Here is a 27,118-nt window from a genome sequence, read left to right on the forward strand (position 1 = left end):
GGTTCTTGCACCCATTCCGGACTGGGGTTAACTGCCTGTGGCTCTGGTGACGTCACAGCTTTTTTGGAGTGCTATTTAGCACCCAGGGCTGGATGTTACTGAGTCACAGGATGTGTACCTGATCCGGTCTTGGAGTGCAGTTCCCTTCCATGTTTTGTATTTTCTATGGGTGATTACAGCCACCTGTGCACCCCTTCTTTGTTCTCAGTTTGTTTAGCTTTGTGAGCTCGCATGATGGTGTGCCTGTGTTAGGGACTCAGGCTAAGGAAAGGACCTTGACGTGGTGCCTGAGCTTTCCCATTTGGCCAGATGCGGTGACTAACCTTTCCAGTTGTGATTTTATCTTAGCTGTGAGCTAGCTGGTGAGTGCTGGGTGTTTCTATGTGTTGTATTACTTTTTATTTGTAATCTCCCTTGGTTCTTGCACCCATTCCGGACTGGGGTTAACTGCCTGTGGCTCTGGTGACGTCACAGCTTTTTTGGAGTGCTATTTAGCACCCAGGTCTGGATGTTACTGAGTCACAGGATGTGTACCTGATCCGGTCTTGGAGTGCAGTTCCCTTCCATGTTTTGTATTTTCTATGGGTGATTACAGCCACCTGTGCACCCCTTCTTTGTTCTCAGTTTGTTTAGCTTTGTGAGCTCGTATGATGGTGTGCCTGTGTTAGGGACTCAGGCTAAGGAAAGGACCTTGACGTGGTGCCTGAGCTTTCCCATTTGGCCAGATGCGGTGACTAACCTTTCCAGTTGTGATTTTATCTTAGCTGTGAGCTAGCTGGTGAGTGCTGGGTGTTTCTATGTGTTGTATTACTTTTTATTTGTAATCTCCCTTGGTTCTTGCACCCATTCCGGACTGGGGTTAACTGCCTGTGGCTCTGGTGACGTCACAGCATTTTTGGAGTGCTATTTAGCACCCAGGGCTGGATGTTACTGAGTCACAGGATGTGTACCTGATCCGGTCTTGGAGTGCAGTTCCCTTCCATGTTTTGTATTTTCTATGGGTGATTACAGCCACCTGTGCACCCCTTCTTTGTTCTCAGTTTGTTTAGCTTTGTGAGCTCGCATGATGGTGTGCCTGTGTTAGGGACTCAGGCTAAGGAAAGGACCTTGACGTGGTGCCTGAGCTTTCCCATTTGGCCAGATGCGGTGACTAACCTTTCCAGTTGTGATTTTATCTTAGCTGTGAGCTAGCTGGTGAGTGCTGGGTGTTTCTATGTGTTGTATTACTTTTTATTTGTAATCTCCCTTGGTTCTTGCACCCATTCTGGACTGGGGTTAACTGCCTGTGGCTCTGGTGACGTCACAGCTTTTTTGGAGTGCTATTTAGCACCCAGGGCTGGATGTTACTGAGTCACAGGATGTGTACCTGATCCGGTCTTGGAGTGCAGTTCCCTTCCATGTTTTGTATTTTCTATGGGTGATTACAGCCACCTGTGCACCCCTTCTTTGTTCTCAGTTTGTTTAGCTTTGTGAGCTCGCATGATGGTGTGCCTGTGTTAGGGACTCAGGCTAAGGAAAGGACCTTGACGTGGTGCCTGAGCTTTCCCATTTGGCCAGATGCGGTGATTAACCTTTCCAGTTGTGATTTTATCTTAGCTGTGAGCTAGCTGGTGAGTGCTGGGTGTTTCTATGTGTTGTATTACTTTTTATTTGTAATCTCCCTTAGTTCTTGCACCCATTCCGGACTGGGGTTAACTGCCTGTGGCTCTGGTGACGTCACAGCTTTTTTGGAGTGCTATTTAGCACCCAGGTCTGGATGTTACTGAGTCACAGGATGTGTACCTGATCCGGTCTTGGAGTGCAGTTCCCTTCCATGTTTTGTATTTTCTATGGGTGATTACAGCCACCTGTGCACCCCTTCTTTGTTCTCAGTTTGTTTAGCTTTGTGAGCTCGCATGATGGTGTGCCTGTGTTAGGGACTCAGGCTAAGGAAAGGACCTTGACGTGGTGCCTGAGCTTTCCCATTTGGCCAGATGCGGTGACTAACCTTTCCAGTTGTGATTTTATCTTAGCTGTGAGCTAGCTGGTGAGTGCTGGGTGTTTCTATGTGTTGTATTACTTTTTATTTGTAATCTCCCTTGGTTCTTGCACCCATTCCGGACTGGGGTTAACTGCCTGTGGCTCTGGTGACGTCACAGCTTTTTTGGAGTGCTATTTAGCACCAAGGCTGGATGTTACTGAGTCACAGGATGTGTACCTGATCCGGTCTTGGAGTGCAGTTCCCTTCCATGTTTTGTATTTTCTATGGGTGATTACAGCCACCTGTGCACCCCTTCTTTGTTCTCAGTTTGTTTAGCTTTGTGAGCTCGCATGATGGTGTGCCTGTGTTAGGGACTCAGGCTAAGGAAAGGACCTTGACATGGTGCCTGAGCTTTCCCATTTGGCCAGATGCGGTGACTAACCTTTCCAGTTGTGATTTTATCTTAGCTGTGAGCTAGCTGGTGAGTGCTGGGTGTTTCTATGTGTTGTATTACTTTTTATTTGTAATCTCCCTTGGTTCTTGCACCCATTCCGGACTGGGGTTAACTGCCTGTGGCTCTGGTGACGTCACAGCTTTTTTGGAGTGCTATTTAGCACCCAGGGCTGGATATTACTGAGTCACAGGATGTGTACCTGATCCGGTCTTGGAGTGCAGTTCCCTTCCATGTTTTATATATATATATATATATATATATATATATATATATATATATATATATATATATATATATACAGTATATACATATATATATATATATATATATATGTGTGTGTGTGTCTATATGTGTCTATATATGTATTTATATGTGTATATAAATATTTACAGACATATAAACACAATAATACATATATGTGTTGCCTTTAAGTAGATGAAAACCTGTAAAATCATATTTATACAATATTCATATTGCAGAATATTCATTGCAGAATATGTTCTATGCATCTGTATATACCTATACATAATGATATCTATCTATCTATCTATCTATCTATCTATCTATATATATTGTATCAAAATACCATTATATATATATATATATAGTAATCTGCAACATAGGACTGCACTCACTGGATTTATGTAAAAAAACTCTTTAATTAGGTAACGTTTCGGAGCACGCAGGCCCCTTCCTCAGACCAATACAAACCATGCAACTAAACACTGTGTCTTATAAATATATTAAGCCCCACCCACCACCAAATCAACTGTGAATTGCGCCAAAACTGGGGTTGTCATGGTGATAACCCCTGACCCCCTCAATGTGACCATACTACTAATCAAACAATTCATAAAACAATTCATAAGAGCTTCAAAGTTGTATAAGTGGTACAATAAATGCATGAGCCAAAAAATATGCCTATTATTAAATGTATAAGTAAAGCTAAACATCCCTGTGTTCAATTGTATACGTAAGTGGATTCATAAGATAAGAGACATATGTAAGACAAAGCATTCCATATTGGTGTAAAATAAAACCATCATATGTGATATAAAGACATATATGTTAGTACAGCAGTGCATCACATACAGTCAAAAAGGTTATACATGCCTCTGTCATTAACTGAGAATAGCACTGTAAAACCCTCTTGTTGTATCAAACTGTGACTTCATTCTATAGTATATGATAATCAGTTCCCACTAGGTGATAATGTGCCTGCAGCTAATCACTATACAATCAAATTTAGAGATTCATACGGTATACCCTCTAAGCAGCCTCATCACTCTTACCTTAAACATAGCTCTATAGCTTCTCCGTATATCTAGTGAGTTTAATGCTCAGACTAGGCTCCAAACCTTCTATAAGGAAAAATCGCTGCATGAAAAGCGAGCCTATACATTGTAATAGGCTCCCAGAGAAGCAGCTCCGGTGCACGTAATGCTCATTAACATAGCGCATGGCTAATTTACATAAATTGATGACGTATGCGCGTGTGTATGCGCGTAGTCATGGTGACCCAGCAAAGCATTTAGTCAATATGCGATCCTGACCGCCTATGTTATATTGGGCTAGGTATGGTTAAAGCTTTAACATGGGACACATCAGAAGGCATATTCCTTCGGCAAGGACATCTAAGTAAAATAAAATAACATAACTCTAAGTGGGCTAAGAGCATTATAGTGGATATGTACATATGACACCACGGGAACTCTGTTATACACCTAAGCATCTCATAGGGCTAACAACATTATGCATAAAATATGTACCTACTTAGTGTGCTTAACATAAAGTATATTTAACATAAAGTGTATGACCAGAGGCTTCATCCCCTGTAGTGTTAATAACCAAAATAATCCAGTAGTAATCCATAGAACTGCAGAAGGCTGTGTAAATCTCAGTAGCCTATTATTCAGTAAATCAGCCCTAGGGTTCAACTATGTGTGGAGTCAATTCAGACTGAACTGAACATTTTTTACATTACCACATATGTGCATATAAATATTTCATATTAGTACAGCCTAAGACCTTGTGCCTGGACCCCCACCAGTCCAATCAGTAAAACCTCAAAATATATCATTGGTTCACTGTTATAAATGGCAATCAAAGTGATATCACGTTCTGAATAGTTTAGTAGAGGTTTAACACTATAATATTATAAGAATGTTAATATTTTCAGATCAAAAGAAGGTCTGTGTCAGTCCTACTGTACATAGATCCTGTGTTAGGTAGCCAGGAACAGACACAGTGTACTTCAACCAGTTCCAGAATATCACAGGCATCCCATTAATACCCATATGTCATGTATTTAGGTGGCCTGCTTCCATCACTGAGTAGCCACCACACAGGCCCATAAACGACACTTAAGTTGGACCCACCAAGTGTGTATCACACTAGAGCATATGAACCTCTCTGGTTAGTTAACCAACTATGGTGCGTCCAGGCAGGACCAAGCCGTGTACCTTATCTGTGCCCCGCTGGTCCACCATCAAGACCTGACTTGTGTGGTGGCTACTCAGTGACTTCTTTATCCTAAATCCCCTCAGGATCTTGCTTTTCTTGTAATATTTAGATAAATATATTGTGTGTAGCTCAAGGTCAATTTCTCTCTTTCTAAGTCTCATTAGAGTAGTATAGATAGTTTGTGAGTTTTCAACTTGTTCAATATCTGTTGTCTCTGAATCTACCAGGATCCTCATGGCATCATCATTAGTGAATGCAAATGTCTTTGTAGTGTATTCCTCTTCAGGTAGTTCAGGATCACCTACTGCCTCTGCCATATTGTCAGTTTTGTGATAGCTATTTGTTTCAAATAAAATGTCTCTTGTAGGTATAGTTTGTATGAACAGCTGGATGTGGGCCCAAACAAAGCCAGATTAGTAGTAATGGTAAACAAACAGTGTGTGTTTTTTTAAAAAGTCCTTTCAGACCAAAAAAAGTTGTTTTCTCCAGAAAACAACCAAATGAAACAAAAAGGCCCCACTGTTGCTAGTGGAGACCCACAGGTGGTGTGAGTATCAGCTCAGTAGATCCTTTTGGGTGCCAGATAAAAAAGCAATCATATCCTCCATGTGTATCTGCACTCTCAATGACAAGATGGCACGGGACATCAGGAACAGATGGGAGATCCTAGCGACTGACCAAAGTTTACCATTTACACATATGGACCCCCCAATTATGGGGTATAGACGTGGAAGGAGTCTAAGGGATCTACTCATGGCTACAGACCCACAGCATTGCTATATGAAACAACAATGGCTTAAGACGAGGAAAAAGGGCTGTTACAGATGCCTGGGATGTACAACTTGCAGTGGAATGATCCCATGTAAAGTGTTTAGACATCCACACACGACCCAAAAGTACACAATAAGACATTATATCACCTGCACGACGACTCATGTGATCTATCTATTGAGCTGCTGCTGTGGCCAATTTTATGTGGGAAAAACGACAGACAATGCACGTCTCAGAATGGCTAACCATAGATCAGCCATAAGGAGCGCCCTGGACAAAGGAACTTCGGACCAACCTGTGGCAAGACATTTCCTTATGGCCAAACATAAAGTAACTGATTTAAGGTTCATCTTGATTGACCATGTTCCGTCCCTCAAACGAGGAGGGGACAGGGATAGAACCCTACTCCAGATGGAATCTAGATGGATTCATAGACTTGGTACCCTATACCCCAAAGGCCTGAATATGTCCAATGACTGGCACTGCTTCCTCTGAGACTAATCTGCAATAACTACGTTACATTCCGCTCTTGTGATGAGGCACCTGGTGCATTTCACCCGCGATTGTGGGACACAAGTCAGGTCTTGATGGTGGACCAGCGGGGCACAGATAAGGTACACGGCTTGGTCCTGCCTGGACGCACCATAGTTGGTTAACTAACCAGTGAGGTTCATATGCTCTAGTGTGATACACACTTGGTGGGTCCAACTTAAGTGTCGTTTATGGGCCTGTGTGGTGGCTACTCAGTGATGGAAGCAGGCCACCTAAATACATGACATATGGGTATTAATGGGATGCCTGTGATATTCTGGAACTGGTTGAAGTACACTGTGTCTGTTCCTGGCTACCTAACACAGGATCTATGTACAGTAGGACTGACACAGACCTTCTTTTGATCTGAAAATATTAACATTCTTATAATATTATAGTGTTAAACCTCTACTAAACTATTCAGAATGTGATATCACTTTGATTGCCATTTATAACAGTGAACCAATGATATATTTTGAGGTTTTACTGATTGGACTGGTGGGGGTCCAGGCACAAGGTCTTAGGCTGTACTAATATGAAATATTTATATGCACATATGTGGTAATGTAAAAAATGTTCAGTTCAGTCTGAATTGACTCCACACATAGTTGAACCCTAGGGCTGATTTACTGAATAATAGGCTACTGAGATTTACACAGCCTTCTGCAGTTCTATGGATTACTACTGGATTATTTTGGTTATTAACACTACAGGGGATGAAGCCTCTGGTCATACACTTTATGTTAAATATACTTTATGTTAAGCACACTAAGTAGGTACATATTTTATGCATAATGTTGTTAGCCCTATGAGATGCTTAGGTGTATAACAGAGTTCCCGTGGTGTCATATGTACATATCCACTATAATGCTCTTAGCCCACTTAGAGTTATGTTATTTTATTTTACTTAGATGTCCTTGCCGAAGGAATATGCCTTCTGATGTGTCCCATGTTAAAGCTTTAACCATACCTAGCCCAATATAACATAGGCGGTCAGGATCGCATATTGACTAAATGCTTTGCTGGGTCACCATGACTACGCGCATACACACGCGCATACGTCATCAATTTATGTAAATTAGCCATGCGCTATGTTAATGAGCATTACGGGCGCCGGAGCTGCTTCTCTGGGAGCCTATTACAATGTATAGGCTCGCTTTTCATGCAGCGATTTTTCCTTATAGAAGGTTTGGAGCCTAGTCTGAGCATTAAACTCACTAAGCTATAGAGCTATGTTTAAGGTAAGAGTGATGAGGCTGCTTAGAGGGTATACCGTATGAATCTCTAAATTTGATTGTATAGTGATTAGCTGCAGGCACATTATCACCTAGTGGGAACTGATTATCATATACTATAGAATGAAGTCACAGTTTGATACAACAAGAGGGTTTTACAGTGCTATTCTCAGTTAATGACAGAGGCATGTATAACCTTTTTGACTGTATGTGATGCACTGCTGTACTAACATATATGTCTTTATATCACATATGATGGTTTTATTTTACACCAATATGGAATGCTTTGTCTTACATATGTCTCTTATCTTATGAATCCACTTACGTATACAATTGAACACAGGGATGTTTAGCTTTACTTATACATTTAATAATAGGCATATTTTTTGGCTCATGCATTTATTGTACCACTTATACAACTTTGAAGCTCTTATGAATTGTTTTATGAATTGTTTGATTAGTAGTATGGTCACATTGAGGGGGTCAGGGGTTATCACCATGACAACCCCAGTTTTGGCGCAATTCACAGTTGATTTGGTGGTGGGTGGGGCTTAATATATTTATAAGACACAGTGTTTAGTTGCATGGTTTGTATTGGTCTGAGGAAGGGGCCTGCGTGCTCCGAAACGTTACCTAATTAAAGAGTTTTTTTTACATAAATCCAGTGAGTGCAGTCCTATGTTGCAGATTACTATGATTACTTATTGATCTGGCACCCTGGTTGGCGACTATTTGACATTGAGAGTGCAGATACACATGGAGGATATATATATATATATATATATATATATATATATATATATATATATATATATATATATATATAAAAATAATTATTTATGAATAAATAGAACATATTATGTTATGTACAGAACATTGGAATGTGAAATAATTGTGAATTTGCTAGTGTCTGTGTGGATGCGCACAAATTCGCAGGAGCCTGCATGGGTGCGTGCACGCACAAATTTGTGGGTGTCTGCGCGGGTGCGTAAGCGCAAATTTGCCGGTACCCGTGTGGGTGCGTGCCCGTGGCTGACGTCCACAACGCATTCCCAGCTTCTGACAGATAGGGGGAGTGTTCTGTGGCTACACCCTTGTCTCCCATAGGTGTTCAGGTGACTGCTGCACCTGCGTTACCTGAGCAACGGGGCATTCCTGGCCCTTGCAGGGTTTAAAGCCTGGACAGCCCTCTCACTCATTTAATCCTTGCCTGTTGTGATGCCTTGGACTTGTCTATTTATTGTCCTCTGCCACTGGGTTCGTTCCTGCTTTGTGAAGATTTCCTTCCTGTTACAGGGGTATTTTTTTCCACTTTTTTTTTTTTTATTGACTTTTTTGGGGGAATACATGAACATGCAATCTAACTTCATATTTTTTTGCTTGTTGGGGTACCAGTATATCGCAAACAGTTTAATTTCAACATGTAATATGAGCGCAACCCGACGAGCGCAATTAACGCTCAAGCGGGATTGTTAAATAGAGTTTCACTCATTATCGGGCCCATAGTTAATTGCTGTCCAGTTCAGGCACATTCCTTGGGAAGACCAAAACTGTCGGCGCTGTACTCCACCACCAATAGAGGCCTAGGGTCAATTGTTGACCCTGCCCACCAGCCCAGTCCAGCTTTGCCGTCCATCATGTAAGAGTGTCAGGATTCTGCGTTACACCTACTGCACTCCAATCTTTCTAGAGCAAGGTAGGTATTATGGAGGGAGAATTGGTGGATACATTTTTTTTAGGATTCCTGTAAGCCCATATCCCTCATTCCCTCTACAATTTGTATAAGGAGGTCACACAAAGATCGTTTGGGAACAGGATCTTGTCCTCCCTCCTGAAACGGTTAACCTTCTGTTGGGGAGGTGAGGACTACACCTGCAAGAAAAGAACTAACGATTGGGTGCTTGAGGGAAACGGAGTTGAGTTCCACAGTGGCTATATGCTACACAGTGCTTTATCCATACCTCATAAGAGCTGAGGCTGTTTCACATGAGTGTTCATTTGGCTACATTGTTTTGAACTATTTTCAAGTTATCTGACATGCTACAATAGGAAGGACTTTTTTGCTGTGCGCCCTTCCCTCTTCTGTTTTTTTTATATATATATATATATGTGTGTGTGTGTGTGAATGTGCCTATGTATGTGTGTATGGTAAGCATTTACTTTGGAAATGCCATGAAAAAAGAAATACGTTACTCTCTTAGTAAAAAATATCATGGCCAAAAAGGGCCAGATTCTTGGTGGGTGTGTGTGTGTGTGTGTGGGGGGGGGGGGCAGCAGAATAAAACCTAGAATAAAACCTAAATATGCCACTGATTTAATTATGTGTTTTACTGCATGTGTACTGTATATATTTTACATTCCAATGTTCTTCACATAGGGGAAATGTTCTATGTATTTTTAAATATATATTCCTATATATCTCTGTAAATACATATACCTATATATATAGTCATATAGATATATAGGTATAAAAATATATTTTACAAACAATACATCACATATATATATAGAGAAAAATCTATTTAAAAATACATAGAACATTTTCTTCTATGTGAAGAACCTTGTAATGTAAAATATTCATAGCTACCTTCGGGTTAGCACTGTAGGTTGAACGTGACGTCGGGTTAGCGTGAGAAGTCTATGGGGATAAAAAATTAGCGCAGTTGCGATATCTGAAGTCTTGAAGTTAGCACACATCTGCTTTATTTTTAACTTGTAATGCACATGCTAACCAGTGCAGATTTAAAGTTTACTTCTGGCGATGTTTGGGCACTAGTGAAAGCGCTAATTAGCATGCCACTTGTAATCTGACCCAAAATATTTAATAGAAATAAAACACTACTATAATTGTATATTTATTGTTTTTTTGTCTGTTTTTGCTGTTAATTACCTTTGAAAATTATTGATTTTCAACCCCTTTGCCTCAACCATACCTAACTATGGTGACGTATCCTACCCTGTAACATACTGCACAGTGAGTGCTTAGCTTATTTACATCTGTCCCTAATGTACTATCTACAATATAGAGGCCATTCAATTGTTTATTCCTGAACTGCTCTTGATTTGTAAAACATTATAAATTATTCTATCAAAATGACAGTCAACTTTTTAAAAATGTTTCTTTTGCATACAGATCATTGGCAATGCATAATGATGCTGCATATAAAAATGAATGTAACGTCCCTTTAAAATAAGACAGACAATGACAAACTGATAAAAGAACTGAGACATATTTAATTGTTTAAAGCTTTAGACAGTATATTTATTAACAGTCCTACATGCGTTTCTCAAAAAAAATACTGTAAAAAGGCCATTGCATTTGTAATCCAGTTACATATGTTTTCAATTCTTTAAATTTATAGATGATGAGGTTTTCAGTAACGAATATTTCTCACGGTGAACCACAGGAAGTTTAGAGCAATTAATTTGTGTGTTTCAAAGAACTGATATTTCCAATAATTCCAGTAATTATTTTCAGAGATTTTATATAAATATGAATTACAAAATTGTAAAAATTAAACATTTAAAATGTTTCCCTTTGCAAAATTTATTAGGAGGGAATACTTAAATGGCATATAATCCCATGCAAGCATGGTTATATTATCACAAAGCCCTAAAAACCAAAGTCTAGGGTGGCAGATTTTGAGGGTGGCAAGTACGCGTGAGGGAGGATGATTATTTCATGTAACACTTGAGATACATTGCATGCCTCTTTTACCAAGCATATGGAAATCTGTACTAGGAGGAGATAAATAATGGCACATATAGTGTTACCCTCATCATTATGAATAACATCAAGCTTTACATAACTTGCCTCAACCCTTTTTCTAGTAGAAGGAAAAAACTGCATTATTTCACAAAGGGTGAATAAAGCACCCCCTCCAGGACACCAGGAATAACTGGAGAATATTCTAGACATTGAGACCAGGATTTGCGTCTCTAAAAGTGCAATCATTGATGGATATCGTTTTCCTGTAAGCAATGACATATGCATTCTGTTGAACATAGATTAAAAGTGATGGACGTGAACAGCCAAGCCATGCACCCATACCCTGTGTTCCCTGTAGAGGGAAGAACTTGAGGTTGTAAATCGTTTAACAGATTACATTTATATATATATAAAAAAAAAAAATAATGGTAAAGGGACAGTACATTCAACATTAATTATTTGTATAAACATTGTAAAGAATATTAAATGTTTTGTTATGTCTACTTTTTCTTTACATCATCATACAAAATTATATTTGTACACAGATCCCAGAAAGACTGAAGCATGTACAGCAGAGTAAATGTTCCTCAAGTACATCTTATCCTGCTACATTCTGCACATTAATTGCAGGAGCTCTTTCATGTGTAGGCCTCAATGGTTCCCAAAAGTAAATAATATAAAGGTTCTTAAGAGGTTTCTCAAAGATTAGATTCCTAGAGTGTCATGCCCTGCAATCTGTAATTTATAGTTGAAAGTCAGAAAAATGTATTGATTTTATTATCGGTTATTTGTAGAGCGCCAACAGATTCTGCAGCGTGATAAACAAAGGGTGAGTACAACAAAACAATTATAGGGATCAAATAGGTAGAGGGCCCTGCCAAGAGTTGCACTGTTGTAGTCAGCTCTTAAGAAGGTGATCTACAAACAGCTGGACTCTTATGCGTACATGCTAAGGGGGTTCAGGGGATAGCAATGGAGGAGTGGAACTGGTATAAAGTAAAGTTAGCATAGGTTGTATGCATCCCTGAACAGTAGAGTCTTTAGGGAGCACTTGAAGCTTACAAAACTAGGGGAGAGTCTTGTGGAGCGAGGCAGAGAGTTCCACAAGATGGGAACCAGTCTGGAGAAGTCCTGTAAACAGGAGTGCAATGAGGTAACCAGAGAGGAGGAGAGGAGGAGGTCATGAGCAGAGCGAAGAGGATGGGAGGGAGAGTATATAGAGACAAGGTCTGAGATATAGGGGGGGAGAAGTGCAGTTGAGGGCTTTGTATGTCATAGTGAAAAAATTTTGTTTGATCCTAGAGGCAAGAGGAAGCCAGTGAAGGGATTGGCAGAGAGGTGCAGCAGATGAAAAACGACGTGTAAGGAAGATGAGCCTGGCAGAGGCATTCATTATGGATTGTAAAGGAGATAGGCGGCAGGCGTGGAGACAGAGTTGCAGTAATCGAGGTGGGAAAGAATGAGAGAGTGGATTAAAATCTTAGTTGTATCTTGTGTAAGGAAGTGTCTCATTTTAGAGATTTCTTTTAAGGTGGAAGCAGCAGGCTTTAGCCAAGGACTGAATGTGAGGAGTGAAAGAGAGATCTGAGTCAAATGTGACCCCGAGACATCGTGCATGCAGGGTAGGGGTAATGATGGAGTTGTCGACAGTTAAAGAGAGATTGGGGGTGGAGATTTTGGATGAAGGGGGGGAAATGAGGAGCTCAGTTTTGGAGAGATTTAGGTTGAGGTAGTGAGAGGACATCCAGGAAGAGATGTGAGAAAGACACTTAGTGACACGGGTTAGCAAGGAAGGAGATAGGTCTGGTGCAGAGAAGTAGATTTGGGTGTCGTTGGAATACAAATGATATTGGAAACCATGGGACTTTATTAGAGAACCTAGTGATGACGTGTAAATTGAGAAGAGAAGGGTACCGAGGACAGAGCCTTGCGGTACTCCGACAGAAAGTGGTGACGGGGCAGAGGGGGCCCCAGAGAAGACTACACTAAAGGTACGGTTTGACAGGTAGGAAGAGAGCTACGAAAGGGCTGTGTCACAGATGCCGAAGGATTGGAGGGTTTGGAGCAAAAGAGGGTGGTCAACAGTGTCATAGGCTGCAGACAGATCAAGGAAGATAAGCAGAGAGAAGTGGTCTTTTGATTTCACTGTAAATAGGTTGTTGGTAACCTTAACAATACCTGTCTCTGTGGAGTGATGGGGACGAAATACAGATTGCAGTGGGTCAAGAAGGGAAATTAACGTAAGGAAATGGGATAGGCGTGCATATACTAGTTTTTCGAGAAGATTTGAGGCAAGAGGGAGGAGGGAAATTGGGCGGTAGTTGGATAGGGAGGTAGAATCAAGGGATGTTTTTCTGAGGATAGGTTTGACCAGTGCATGTTTCAGAGATGAGAGAAATATACCGGTGCTGAGGGAGAGGTTGAAAATGTTTGTTAGTATAGGGGTAAGTTTAGCAGAGAGGGAGGGGAGTAGCTGTGAGGGGATAGGGTCAAGGGGACAGGTAGTGAGGTGAGAGCACAGTATAAGTGCCAAAACTTCTTCCTCAGTAACAGGGGAGAATGAGCTAAGTTTAAGGTTATGTGGGTTGTGGTTGAGTGAGAGCATTTGAGAGGGATTTCATTTCTGATGGAGTTGATTTTGTTATTGAAGTGGCTGGCAAAGTCTTGAGCTGACAGAGAAGTAGTTGTATTAGGAGGTGGGGGAGGGCGGAGGAGAGTATTGAAAGTGGAGAACAGATGTTTTGGGTTTGAAGAAAGATTAGAGATAAGAGTAGAGAAGTAGTGTTGCTTATGGAGATTAAGGGCAGAATAGTAGGAGTTCAAGATGAATTTGTAATGAAGAAAATCAGCTGAACTCCGAGATTTTCTCCAGTGCCGCTCAGCAGTATGGGAACATCTGCGTAGGTACCGTGTCAGAGGAGTATGCCATGGCTGAGGATGAGTGTGTGATTTCCGAGCTATGGTAAGAGGGGCGAGATTGTCAAGAACGGATATAAGGGTGGCATTGTAGTGGCAGATAGAATGTTCAGGGCAGGAAAAGGAGAAGAAGGATGAGAGGAGAGGTTTGAGGGAATTAGCAAGCTGTTGCTGATCTAATGACATAATGCTTCTGTGAAGTTTGGTGTGAGGAGTAGAAGGAGGGAGTGCTGTAGGAAGGGATGATATGTTGCAAGTAAGGAGATGGTAGTCAGAAAGAGGAAAGGGGGAGTATGTGAAGTTTGAAAGAGTGCATCGATAGCTAAAGATCAGATCAAGAGAGTTACCGTATTTGTGATCGAAAGACGAAGCGAGTTGCAGAAGTTGTTTTACATATGAGGCAGTGGGATTGTCAAGAGGGATGTTGAAGTTGCCAAGAATGAGGGCAGGGGTGTCTGAGAAAAGGAAATAAGGTAGCCAGGCAGCCAAGTGATCTAGAAATTGAGTTGAGGAGCCAGGGGTCAGTATATGACTGCAACATGTACAGAGAGAGGGGAGAATAAGCGTATCATATGGGTTTCGAATGAGGGAAATGTGAGGGAAAAGATGGGATGTATTTGTTGAAAGGTGCAACAAGAGGAAAGTAAAATACCTACACCACCTCCTTGTATATTACCAGACCTAGGAGTGTGGCTGAAGTGGAGACCACCATGTGACAGAGCAGCAGTGGATGCTGTGTCTAGGGGAGAGAGTCAGGTTTCTGTTAGGGCCAGAAGGTTGAGGGAGCGGGAGATGAAGAAGTCATGTATAGAAGTGAGCTTGTTGCAAACAGAGCGAGAGTTCCAGAGTGCACAAGTGAAAGGGGTAGTGGCTTTTGATGCAAGAGGAATGTGAGTAAGGTTTGCAGAGTTTTGTTTTTTGAGTCTATAGGACGGTACACATGGATGTGCATGGCTAGGCAATGGTTGGGGACCAGGATTAGGGGAGATGTCACCAGCAGTAAGTAAAAGCAAGAGGGAGAGTGACGTGAGATGAGATACGGATTTGCAGTAGTGAGACTGCTTTTGAGACGAGCTGCAGGGGGAGAGAGTGTTTAGGAATAGGTAAAGTGCATGAGTACAAAAGTAAGGTGAGTTTACATAAGGCACAGAATTACAGTAGCAATTGCATAAGAAAACAAAAAGGTATATGAAACATAATTTTACAAAATTCTTGTATAATTCTATTGCTAATGCTGCACTTATAAAATGTTCACTTAATTCTTGTATAATTCTATTGTTAATGCCCCACTTATAAAATGTTCACTTAATTCTTGTATAATTCTATTTTTAATGCCTCACTTATAAAATGTTTACTTAATTCTTGTATAATTCTATTGTTAATGCATCACTTATAAAATGTTCACTTTGAAAATGTGAACATATGTTGTTATAGCAATGCACAGCCCAGTGCAATGCACAGCCCAGTGCAATGCACAGCCCAAACTAGTGTGAAATATATGCAGGCAGGGCAGTCAGCTGAGTCCAGTAAATTTAGTTGATTGCTAATCAAAGACAATTGGAAAGGCCAATTGGAAAGTAAGATTCTGGTCGGGTCAGGGTGAGATGTTAAGTAAACAGACAATAAAATTTGGAGGGGGTTAAAACTGTGGTATAAGACAGCTATACATTTTAGAATAATAGCAAGTATTGATAAGGATTGAGCATCACATGGCAATTAACAAAACATTAGAAGTAAGACATTGGATAATAGTACAACAAATGTAGGACTAAATTAACTAAAATCATTTGCTCTATGTAAATATTCACATACCAAAATAGAGTTACAGGAGAGGAGTGCAGTGAATACTTTGCAGAGTGACAAGGAATATATTCAAATACCTGAAATTAGAAGAGAGAGTAGGGTTAGCTTGATGTAGTGTGCATTTATTCAGCAGATGTCAATAGGCAGCATGGTGTCTTAATAAGCAGCACTCTGGTGAGATATTTTACTTTGCAATACCTGATAAATATATATATATATATATATATATATATATATATATATATATATATATATATAAATGTACACATGACTATAATGTCTAGGGATGGGCAAATGTGCTCAAACTGTAATTCCTTTGGTAGAATAAATAGTCCTGTGGACATTTGTTTTGGACAATTGAATGTTGATAAGAATGAAAATCCATTAAAATTTGGTAATCTAATGTTATTTCTGTAAATAGAAGAAATACAGAATTGGCTTTTTGGCCTCCTAGGGAATGTAGTAGAATACACATTTTACACAGAATCATAAGGTATTTCATATCCATTGAAATTCTCCATTTTATAATATGTGCGGTAGGTTTGACATCCTAAGTTAATGATGGATTTTATATGAATACTAGCAAACATAAAAGAAATTTAGAACATAAAAGTTTCTATAATTATCCTATTTCAGTATGTCAAACTCATTTTATGAAATGAATTATTATCCTGCTTTACATTTTTTATTCTTCTTCCTGATTTCAGTGTTAGCAAGTGCACATATTTCTGCCAATTGGGTTTACCACTATTCATCAGATAACACAACAGGCGAAACCATTTGGTGTATTAGAGATTTGTAAACTTCTATATATGATACAACAAACCTACATATTAACATTTACAGATGGTATAAACAGATGGAACAGAATAGGTGCGTCTGCAGAAGACAGATCACATAATGGCTACATGTGCCTGTGGAAGTCATGAATCATATTTCTGTCATTATTCAGTGATGTCCCTGGAAATGAATACTGAAAGTTAACAGTTAGCTAGCTATTCCTCTGTCTACGTTTGGCCCACTTTCCAAAAGTAGTTGAAGATCTTACTGCATGTATTAGCTGAAGGCACTGACACAAGTTAGTACAACTTTTGTTTTGGTCAGAATCACATGGAAAATGAAGATGATTCTTGTTTGGTAACTGGAAAAGTTAATTCCTATAATGCTTGTGTATGGGACACTAAAAACCTAAGTGAACATGAACGGGATTTGTCCAAATCAATGTCTCTTGTGCCATATCACACACATGGACCATTTCCCATAGCTATAGAAGAATCCAACCAGGATTGGAATCCATCACAAGGTCCTTAGGTTTCTTTAGGAACATTTTCCATGCACTGGATTGGAAATTCTATTTAGTACATACCTGCCTCTGAAGAATAATACTAAGGGCCATTTTTAACAAGCAGCGGATGCGGCTCTGTCTGCCCGAGGTTTCAGGTCTGCCTTAGCTTGTCTGCCATCTTTTAGGTGACGGACTGCAATCATCCCTATCCGATCCAGATGACTGACACCCCTGCTAGCGGCCGATTCTTGGTCACGAATGTGCAGGGGGCGGCATTGCACAAGCATTTCAGAAGAAATGCTTATGCAATGATAAATGCCGACAATGTATGCTGACGGCATTTAGCGATGTTGGGCGGACATGATTCACTGCATCCGCCTGCCATTTCATAAATTGGCCCCAAGTGTATACTTGTACATCTTTTAAATATCTATGAAAATATGTTTTTTACGTTAATTAATAATTAGGGAAATAATAAAAAAGTTTGTACTATGTAAGACTCTGTTTACACATTGTAGGTTCTAAGTCTTAAGAAAGTTGACAAAACCGCTGCTGGATGTTTAGCCTAGAAATATTTCAGAGATTGTTAACTTTATTTTGAAATGCTAGAGCTAATCACTAGTGTGAAGATATCCAATAAATAACATGAAGTTAATGTCTTATGTCAGGAAATCACCAGAGCCTGTTTTACACAAAGCATAGATTTCCTACTTAATTGGCATTTAATTATTTGTTCTAGCACATGTGCAATTTTGTAACCTTAGCCACAACATGATTTATTTGGTAATTATTCCCTATGGTTGTCAGGTAAAGCTGCTGTTAAACAGAAATCCTTTACACTACAATCTTTAACTTTTTAACTGCTGAGACATTTCACACCACTGAGCTGCATTGCATTTAGCATCAATCTGTTTTTTTTTCCAGTTAGGTACTCACATATATTAATGAGATCATGCACTTTAAGAACATACCCAAAAAAGCAAAAAAAAATAAAATGGTAAAAATCTGCAAAAATTTTTTTTCTAAAGGGCTCGTTGTAAACAATTGTGAGTGACTATTTCATAAAGTCTGCAGTAAAAAACCTTTATGACCACATTTAAGTCAATAAAAGGTAGAATGCTATATAATTTGCCAACACAAAATATTTAAAAATGATAGATTGTGACTTTGTTTCTCTCACATTTCCTGCAGATCTTCTTTGCTGTGTGAGATATTATATAAACACATAAAAATGTCTGTCATGAGGGACTATGCAATATATATAAATATATAGGTTTAATGAATCTAGACCATATATTAATAAATACATCTAAAATGGTGTCTGTAATCAAATAGGATTATTCTAAATTGTGTCCAGTTTTGCAAATTACCAACACCCTTTGTGTGCTAAAATTGATTCTTACATTTTGTTTACAAAATAAATTGCAAAAATCATGGTCAGGAGTATTGTGATCGCTTGTAGCTATTGCTGTTCATGCATCATATGGGAGCATTTTCTGTTATCTGCTCGGATCCGATCTGAATTTCTAAATGCGGAAATGGTGTTATTGATTGTATTGTGATCATTCATAACTTGAAAAACAAGGGTTGGGAACAGAAAAAAACAGTCAATAAATATAAGAAGAAAGGTTGGGATTGGCCCCACTAGCCAAAGTTAATGTCTTCATCATTCTATATTACCCAAAAAGAGCAGTTATACTGGTAAAACAGCAACAAGATGAGAACACTGCTTGAACCTAGAATTTCAATTAGTTATAGAGAAAATAAATTAAGCCTATACACAATTTCTAATTGTAATAGTTAGCACCAAGGATAAAATTAAACCTAATAATACAAAGGAGGAAGTTAATATCCGAGTCCTGTCCCAAAATCTTCCATGAAAATGGGGTTTTTGTACTGAACTATGGTTTGTCCAGGGCACATAAACTGCCATGTTTAAACAGTCCTACTCTAACTATGTTATAGATTGTAAACAAGCCTTTGTTGTACTTAAAGGGACACTAAACTCAAAATATGTCTTTCATGATTCAGGTAGATAATACAATTTTAAACAACATTTCAATTTACTTCTATGAACTAATTTGCTTCATTCCTTAGATATCATTTGCTGAAGAAATGGCAATGCACATGGGTGAGCCAATCACACAAGGGATCTATGTTCAGCCACCATTCAGTAGCTACTAAGCCTATCTAGATATGCTTTTCAGCAAAGGATATCAAGAGAATGAAGCAAAATAGATAATAGAAGTAAATTAGAAAGTTGTTTAAAATTGCATGCTCTTTCTGAATCATGAAAGAAAAAAATGTGGGCTTCATGTCCCTTTACAACTGGTGAAACATCTCTATTGATAAGGGTTGATAAGGGTTGTGGGTGGGTTTATTTATATTGGTATGCAAATTTATCATGCACATTATCGTGTATTTACTGCACTAATTGTATTCCTAGAGTCCAAATTAAATATAAATAGTATAGCCAATACTGACACCAAATCCATGTGAAACATTATTTATACATCAAACCCAGCTTATTCTAATATTTCCCACACTTTGTCTATCGCAGACTGCTGCAATAACAGTTTATTTCTGTTCAGTTCAGTTATTTTTGCTGGCAAACAGTTGAAACCTTGCTCAGTAACTTCTGTGAGTTTGCCTTGTCAACGTGATATGGACGTAAAGGTTGTTGTTTTTTATAAATATAAATATGCCTTAAGGGACCTACGTAATGAGCTACAGCTGTTAGTGGAAATGAAGGTCTGAAAGCTGTGTGCTAATTACACAAGCACAGAAAGTTCCCACTGAAACATTTATTGCTGACATGAAGAGGTAACTTTAAAGTTTACAAGTTCAGAAATCACAGTGTGTTTCATAAAAAGTACATAACACATTTTAAATACTTTTTTTGTGAAAGGGGAGCTAATAAAAGAGTGAATCTAAACATCTGTTGATGCACTGAGATGCTGGGGCTATCAGCCACTTCCTTTCTGTCACAATATTCCTGAATAATTGTTGCAAATAACATTTAACCCATTTCATGCCCATTTAACCCATTTTAGGTCCCCTACCAGTACTTGTATTTTCTCTTACCCTGCTTTATATTTATCGCCTTGTTTTTGAGGCTGCAGGGTTTAGACTTAAACCAGGGTTTTTGTTTATCCGTTCTTGCATTTATCTTTAGGAATAGGTTTATTAATTAGCTGTTTTACGCTAAAGTTTAAAAGGAGTTTCATGTTTCACTGTATATATGGAGGAAGGAGGTTTGCAAAATTCCAGATCCTTAATTTTTTGCTTTTAGGTGGAATTATTTGTTTTTATCAGAATTGTATCTGGAATTAATTGCTTGTAGCTTTTATTTTCTCTAAATGTATCATTCAAGACTGATTTCCTACCTTATGTTATACTTTGGTGAAAAATGACCATTACTGGGATAATTAAGAGGTGTAGGGAGGGTTGATTTTTCTTTTCTTTTAGTTTTTGGGAATTAGATGATTACATGTTACAGAGCAAGGATTCCCCCTATTAAAGACACATTGTTCTCCAATAGCTTGAGTGAACCGTACTGCACAGATCCTTAGTGATCAGTTGATCACAACCAGAAGATGACAACTCTCAGCTATATTGGTGGACAGGACACATATCCACAAGCATAACAGCATCAATCTCACTTTTGTAAGTGTTTCAGATGCTAAAGAAAGAAAGACTGTTATTGTTTCTTTATTAGCAAATATATAGAGCAGGAAAATCTATTTTCTTTCTTAAAATATGGTGAGTCCACGGCTTGAGTAATTAGTTTTGGGAATATCACTCCTGGCCAGCAGGAGGAGGCAAAGAGCACCACAGTTAAAATGCTAAGTATCACTCCCTTACCCACAACCCCCAGTCATTCTCTTTGCCTTAGGTGCATGGAGGAGGTTAAGTTTAGGTGTCTGAAGAAAAATGTTGATTTAATCTACAAGCAAGTTTTGGGGTATAGCAGTACTCCATGTCATTCCTTGCATTTGGGTAGTGGTGGCTTTAAAGCAGATAGGAACTTGTAAAAAGGTACTTACTGTGTTTTACAAACAATTGCTGCCCTAGTTTAGAAAGCCAGAGTTGGCTACTCTGTTCTTCCTTTTAAAAGATCTCTGTGAGGAACTGTGTCCTCTCATACCTTGTAACTGTCTACATGCCGGACAGCGGAGCAGGTAAGTGCTTTTTCTTCCAGTTGTGGAGATCATGTACTTAACAAATTAAAAACACTGCTTTTTTATTGGGACATAGATAATCATGTTGTATGGGTTACACTGGGGCATTTAAACTCTTTTAAAAAGAAAGGGCAAAATGTTTTTATTAGGCTTTATTTTCTGACACATATTTACTTGATAAAACATTAAAGTAAAAACTGAAAGTAAGGCTGAATTTTCTATTTCAGCAGCTTATTCATTTCCCCATTACTTTAAAATAAAACAATGCAACATTTTAAACTGTCAGGTTTGAAAAAACGGTTATTTCTGGCACTCAGTGCACCAGGAAATTATTTTTAGTGTCTCTCTCTGTGTCACAGCAGTAATTTGAGCTCAGCAGTTGAGGGCACATGACTGGCTTTACTTCATAACGTTTCTGAAAAAAAAAAGTTGTTTTTCTCCATTTCTGGGTGATCCGTTCTTAATTGGTAGCAGTAAGGAACCTCAGCAATTGAGGTGTGGGGTTGCCTGAGGGGTATTTTAGAAGTTTATTTGATGTTTATTAAATGTTTTTTCTTAACTTTTCTCACATAATTTTAGCTGGGGATCGATCCTAATTTGGGATATAATTTAAAGTTTATTTTTTCCTTGGCTTATTTTATCTGAATATTAAAATCTTTGTAACTTATCTGTACAAGTTTATTTACTGTTTCACAACATGTCTGATATATAGCAAGAGCCTGCTCTCATGAATTCATGCTTATTATGTTAAGATGCACATATTGCAGCTCCTATGCAATTTTGTTCTTCATGTGTTAAGAAAACCTTGCAAAATAAAGGTAACATTTTTGAGCCTAATGTCTCTCAGGATGATGCTGTTAAAATAATACCTCAGCTTTCTCCTGCTACGTCCCAAGCCTTAATGGTGTCACATGCAGTGCCCTGTGGTTCCTCTATAACTCCTAGTGTAGTTTATTTAAAAGCAGAAATTACTGCCCAGGTATCTTCAGCGGTATCTGCGGCATTAGCTGCCATTCCCAGATTACAGGGAAAACGCAAGAGGAAATCTAGAAATTCAGAAAGTAAGGTGCCTGTCCTCAGTTCTACTTTCCAATTTGCCCTTTCTCATAAGTCTGATGAGGAAGATACATCAGGACTTTCTGAGGGTAAAATCTCAGATTAGGACAGTATAATTCCTACTTCTGAGACTGAGGTGGTATCCTTAAGATTTAAGCTTGAACACCTTTGTGAATTGTTAAAGGAGGTTTTAGCTACTTTAGATGACTCCGATACCCCTGTCGTTGTCACTCTTAAGAAATCTAGTAAACAATAGTTTCTTTGATGAACCTTCCACTTCGTAGGTTTTTCCTGTGCTGGGGAGATTATCTCACAGGAATGTGAGAAACAAGGGGTGTCTTTTTCCCCATCTCCCATTTTTAAGAAAATGTTTTCTTTCGAAGACTCCATTAAAGACCCTTGGTATACTGTACCCAAAGTTGAAGGGGCCATTTCCACTCTGGCTAAGAGAGCCACTATTCCTATTGAGTATAGCTGCTCTTTTAAGGATCCAATGGACAAGAAGCTAGGAGGCTTATTTAAAAAAGATTTATGTTCATCAAGGTCTACAATGGCAAACTGCGATGTGTATTTCCACCGTGACTAGTGTGGAATCTTGATTCTCTTCAAGTAGAGACTTCCTTGAATAAAATTCAAGATAGGATTAAAGCTCTTAAGTTGGACAATTCCTTTATTGCAGATGCCATTTTACAGGATGTTAGACTAGGAGCTAAAACTTCTAGTTTCACTGTCCTAGCTTGAAGGGCGTTATGGTTGAAATCCTGGTCTGCGGGCGTTTCCTCTAAAGTCAAGCTTCTGGCGATTCCTTACAAGTGCAAAACCTTGTTTGGACCCAGTTTGGCAGAAATTATCTCTGATATTACAGGTGGAAAAGGGTCTTTTCTACCTCAAGATAAGAAGAATAGTCCTAAAGGGTGTCAGAGTAATTTTTGTTCCTTACATAATTTCAGAGGAAAGCCTTCCCCTTCTTTTTCCAAGCAGGAACAATCCAAGTCTTGGAACAAGGGGAAACAATTAAAGAAACCTGCAGCTGATTCCAAATTAGCATGAAGGGTTTGCCCCCAATCTGGGATCGGATCAGGTGGGGGTAGACTTTCTCAGTTCTCTCAAGCCTGGATACGAGATGTCCAAGATCCCTGGACTGTGGACATAGTATCCCAGGGTTACAAATTGGAATTCAAGACTTTTCCTCCCAGAGGCAGATTCCATCTCTCAAGATTATCTGCAGACCAGATAAAGAGAGAGGCGTCCTTTAAATGTATACAACATATTTCCTCCCTGGGAGGTATAGTTCCAGTTCCAGTGCAGGAACAGGGTCTCGGGTTCTACTTCAACCTATTTGTAGTTCCCAAAAAAGTGGGAACTTTTCATCCCATTCTAGACTTGAAGTGTCTAAACAAGTTTCTCAAAGTTCCATCCTTCAAGATGGAAACTATATGCTCCATTTTTCCTTTAGTACAAGAGGGTCAGTTCATGAAAAGCATAGACCTAAAAGATGCATATCTTCATGTTCCTATTCACAGGGACCATCACAGATTCCTGAGATTTGCCTTTTTGGACAAACATTTCCAGTTTGTGGCCCTTCCATTTGGTCTAGCCATGGCTCCCAGAATTTTTTCAAAGGTTTTGGGGGCTCTTTTGGTAGTGACCCGTTCTAGTGGAATTGCTGTGGCACCCTACCTGGATGACATAATGGTTCAGGTTCCATCTTTTCAACAAGCAAAATCTCACACAGAGATATTGTTGTCTATTCTTTGTTCCCACGGATGGAATATGAATCTGAAGAACTGAGGCTTGGCCTCAGTTGTCCTCAGCCCAGTCTATCAGGTTCCAGTCAGACAACATAACCTCTGTGGCTTACATCAATCGCCAGGGAGGAACTCAGAGTTCTTTAGCTATGAAGGAGGTTACTTTGATTCTTTAGTGGACAGAGACCCACAATTGCTGTCTATCTGCCATGCACATTCCAGGAGTAGACAACTGGGAAGCGGATTTTCTGAGCAGACAGGCTTTTCATCCCAGGGAGTGGGAACTCCAACCGGAGGTGTTTTCCAGCTTAGTCCTCAAATGGGGGGTGCCGGAGTTAGATCCCATCAGAATGCCAAGCTTCCAAGGTATGGTTCAAAGTCAAGAGATCCACAGGCCATTCTGATAGATGCTTTGGTGGTTCCTTGGGTTTTCAGGTTGGCTTACCTGTTTCCTCCGTTTGCTCTCCTTCCTTGAGTCATTGCTCGTATCAAACAGGAGAGGGTGTCAGTGATTCTAATAGCCCCTGTGTAGCCTCACAGTATCTGGTTTGCAGACCTAGTGGAGATGTCGTCTCTCCCACCTTGGAGACTACCTCTGAGGAAGGACCTCCTGATTCAGGGTCCCTTCATTCATCCAAATCTCGTTTCTCTGAAGCTGACTGCTTGGAGATTGAACACTTAATTCTGTCTAAGCATGGTTTTTCTGAGTCGGTGATTGAGACCATGATTCAGGCTCGCAAGCCTGTTACTAGAAAAATTTACCATAAGATATAGCGTAAATATCTTTATTGGTGTGAATCCAAGAATCCAAGGGCTACTATTGGAGTAGAATTAGAATTCCTAGAATTTTATCTTTTCTTCAGGATGGCCTGGAAAAGGGATTGTCAGTCAGTACCATGAAGGGTCAGATTTCTGCTTAATCAGATTTACTACATAAAGGTTTGGTGGATGTGCCAGATGTGCAATCTTTTTGTCAGGCCTTGGTCAAATTCAGACCTGTCTTTAAGTCTGTTGTTGCTCCTTGGAACCTTAACCTTGTTCTTACAGTTTTACAGTTGGCTCAGTTTGAGCTGTTGTATTACATAGACATTGAGTTGTTATCTTGGAAGGTTTTGTTTCCTGTTGCTATCTCTTGTCCTCAAAAAGTCTCGGAACTCTGAGCTCTGCAGTGTGATTCCCCTTATCTTATTTTTCATGCAGATAAGGCGGTTCTTCATACTAAGTTAGGTTTCCTTCCTAAGGTTGTTTCTAATAGAAATATCAATCAGGAAATTGTTGTTCCCTCTTTGTGACCTAATTCATCTTCCAAAGAACGTTTGTTACACAATTTGGATGTTGTACGTGCTCTTAAATTCTACTTACAGACGACAAAGGATTTTCACCAGTCCTTTGCCCTCTTTGTCTGTTTCTCGGGGAAACGTAAAGGTCAGAAAGCTACTGCTACTACTCTTTCCTTTTAGTTACAAAGTATAATTCATTAAATAAAAAAAGGAAAATGAAAAGTATTAGAAAAAAGCACTCTTGCCTCAAACCTTAAATAGAGAAAAACAATGGCCATACAGGGAGTGCAGAATTATTAGGCAAATGAGTATTTTGACCACATCATCCTCTTTATGCATGTTGTCTTACTCCAAGCTGTATAGGCTTGAAAGCCTACTACCAATTAAGCATATTAGGTGATGTGCATCTCTGTAATGAGAAGGGGTGTGGTCTAATGACATCAACACCCTATATCAGGTGTGCATAATTATTAGGCAACTTCCTTTCCTTTGGCAAAATGGGTCAAAAGAAGGACTTGACAGGCTCAGAAAATTAAAAAATAGTGAGATATCTTGTAGAGGGATGCAGCACTCTTAAAATTGCAAAGCTTCTGAAGCGTGATCATCGAACAATCAAGCGTTTCATTCAAAATAGTCAACAGGGTCGCAAGAAGCGTGTGGAAAAACCAAGGCGCAAAATAACTGCCCATGAACTGAGAAAAGTCAAGCGTGCAGCTGCCAAGATGCCACTTGCCACCAGTTTGGCCATATTTCAGAGCTGCAACATCACTGGAGTGCCCAAAAGCACAAGGTGTGCAATACTCAGAGACATGGCCAAGGTAAGAAAGGCTGAAAGACGACCACCACTGAACAAGACACACAAGCTGAAACGTCAAGACTGGGCCAAGAAATATCTCAAGACTGATTTTTCTAAGGTTTTATGGACTGATGAAATGAGAGTGAGTCTTGATGGGCCAGATGGATGGGCCCGTGGCTGGATTGGTAAAGGGCAGAGAGCTCCAGTCCGACTCAGACGCCAGCAAGGTGGAGGTGGAGTACTGGTTTGGGCTGGTATCATCAAAGATGAGCTTGTGGAGTCTTTTCGGGTTGAGGATGGAGTCAAGCTCAACTCCCAGTCCTACTGCCAGTTTCTGGAAGACACCTTCTTCAAGCAGTGGTACAGGAAGAAGTCTGCATCCTTCAAGAAAAACATGATTTTCATGCAGGACAATGCTCCATCACACGCGTTCAAGTACTCCACAGCGTGGCTGGCAAGAAAGGGTATAAAAGAAGAAAATCTAATGACATGGCCTCCTTGTTCACCTGATCTGAACCCCATTGAGAACCTGTGGTCCATCATCAAATGTGAGATTTACAAGGAGGGAAAACAGTACACCTCTCTGAACAGTGTCTGGGAGGCTGTGGTTGCTGCTGCACGCAATGTTGATGGTGAACAGATCAAAACCCTGACAGAATCCATGGATGGCAGGCTTTTGAGTGTCCTTGCAAAGAAAGGTGGCTATATTGGTCACTGATTTGTTTTTGTTTTGTTTTTGAATGTCAGAAATGTATATTTGTGAATGTTGAGATGTTATATTGGTTTCACTGGTAAAAATAAATAATTGAAATGGGTATATATTTTTTTTTTATTAAGTTGCCTAATAATTATGCACAGTAATAGTCACCTGCACACACAGATATCCCCCTAAAATAGCTATAACTAAAAACAAACTAAAAACTACTTCCA

Source organism: Bombina bombina, chromosome 2 (genome assembly GCF_027579735.1).
Source record: "Bombina bombina isolate aBomBom1 chromosome 2, aBomBom1.pri, whole genome shotgun sequence".
NCBI lineage: Eukaryota > Metazoa > Chordata > Amphibia > Anura > Bombinatoridae > Bombina > Bombina bombina.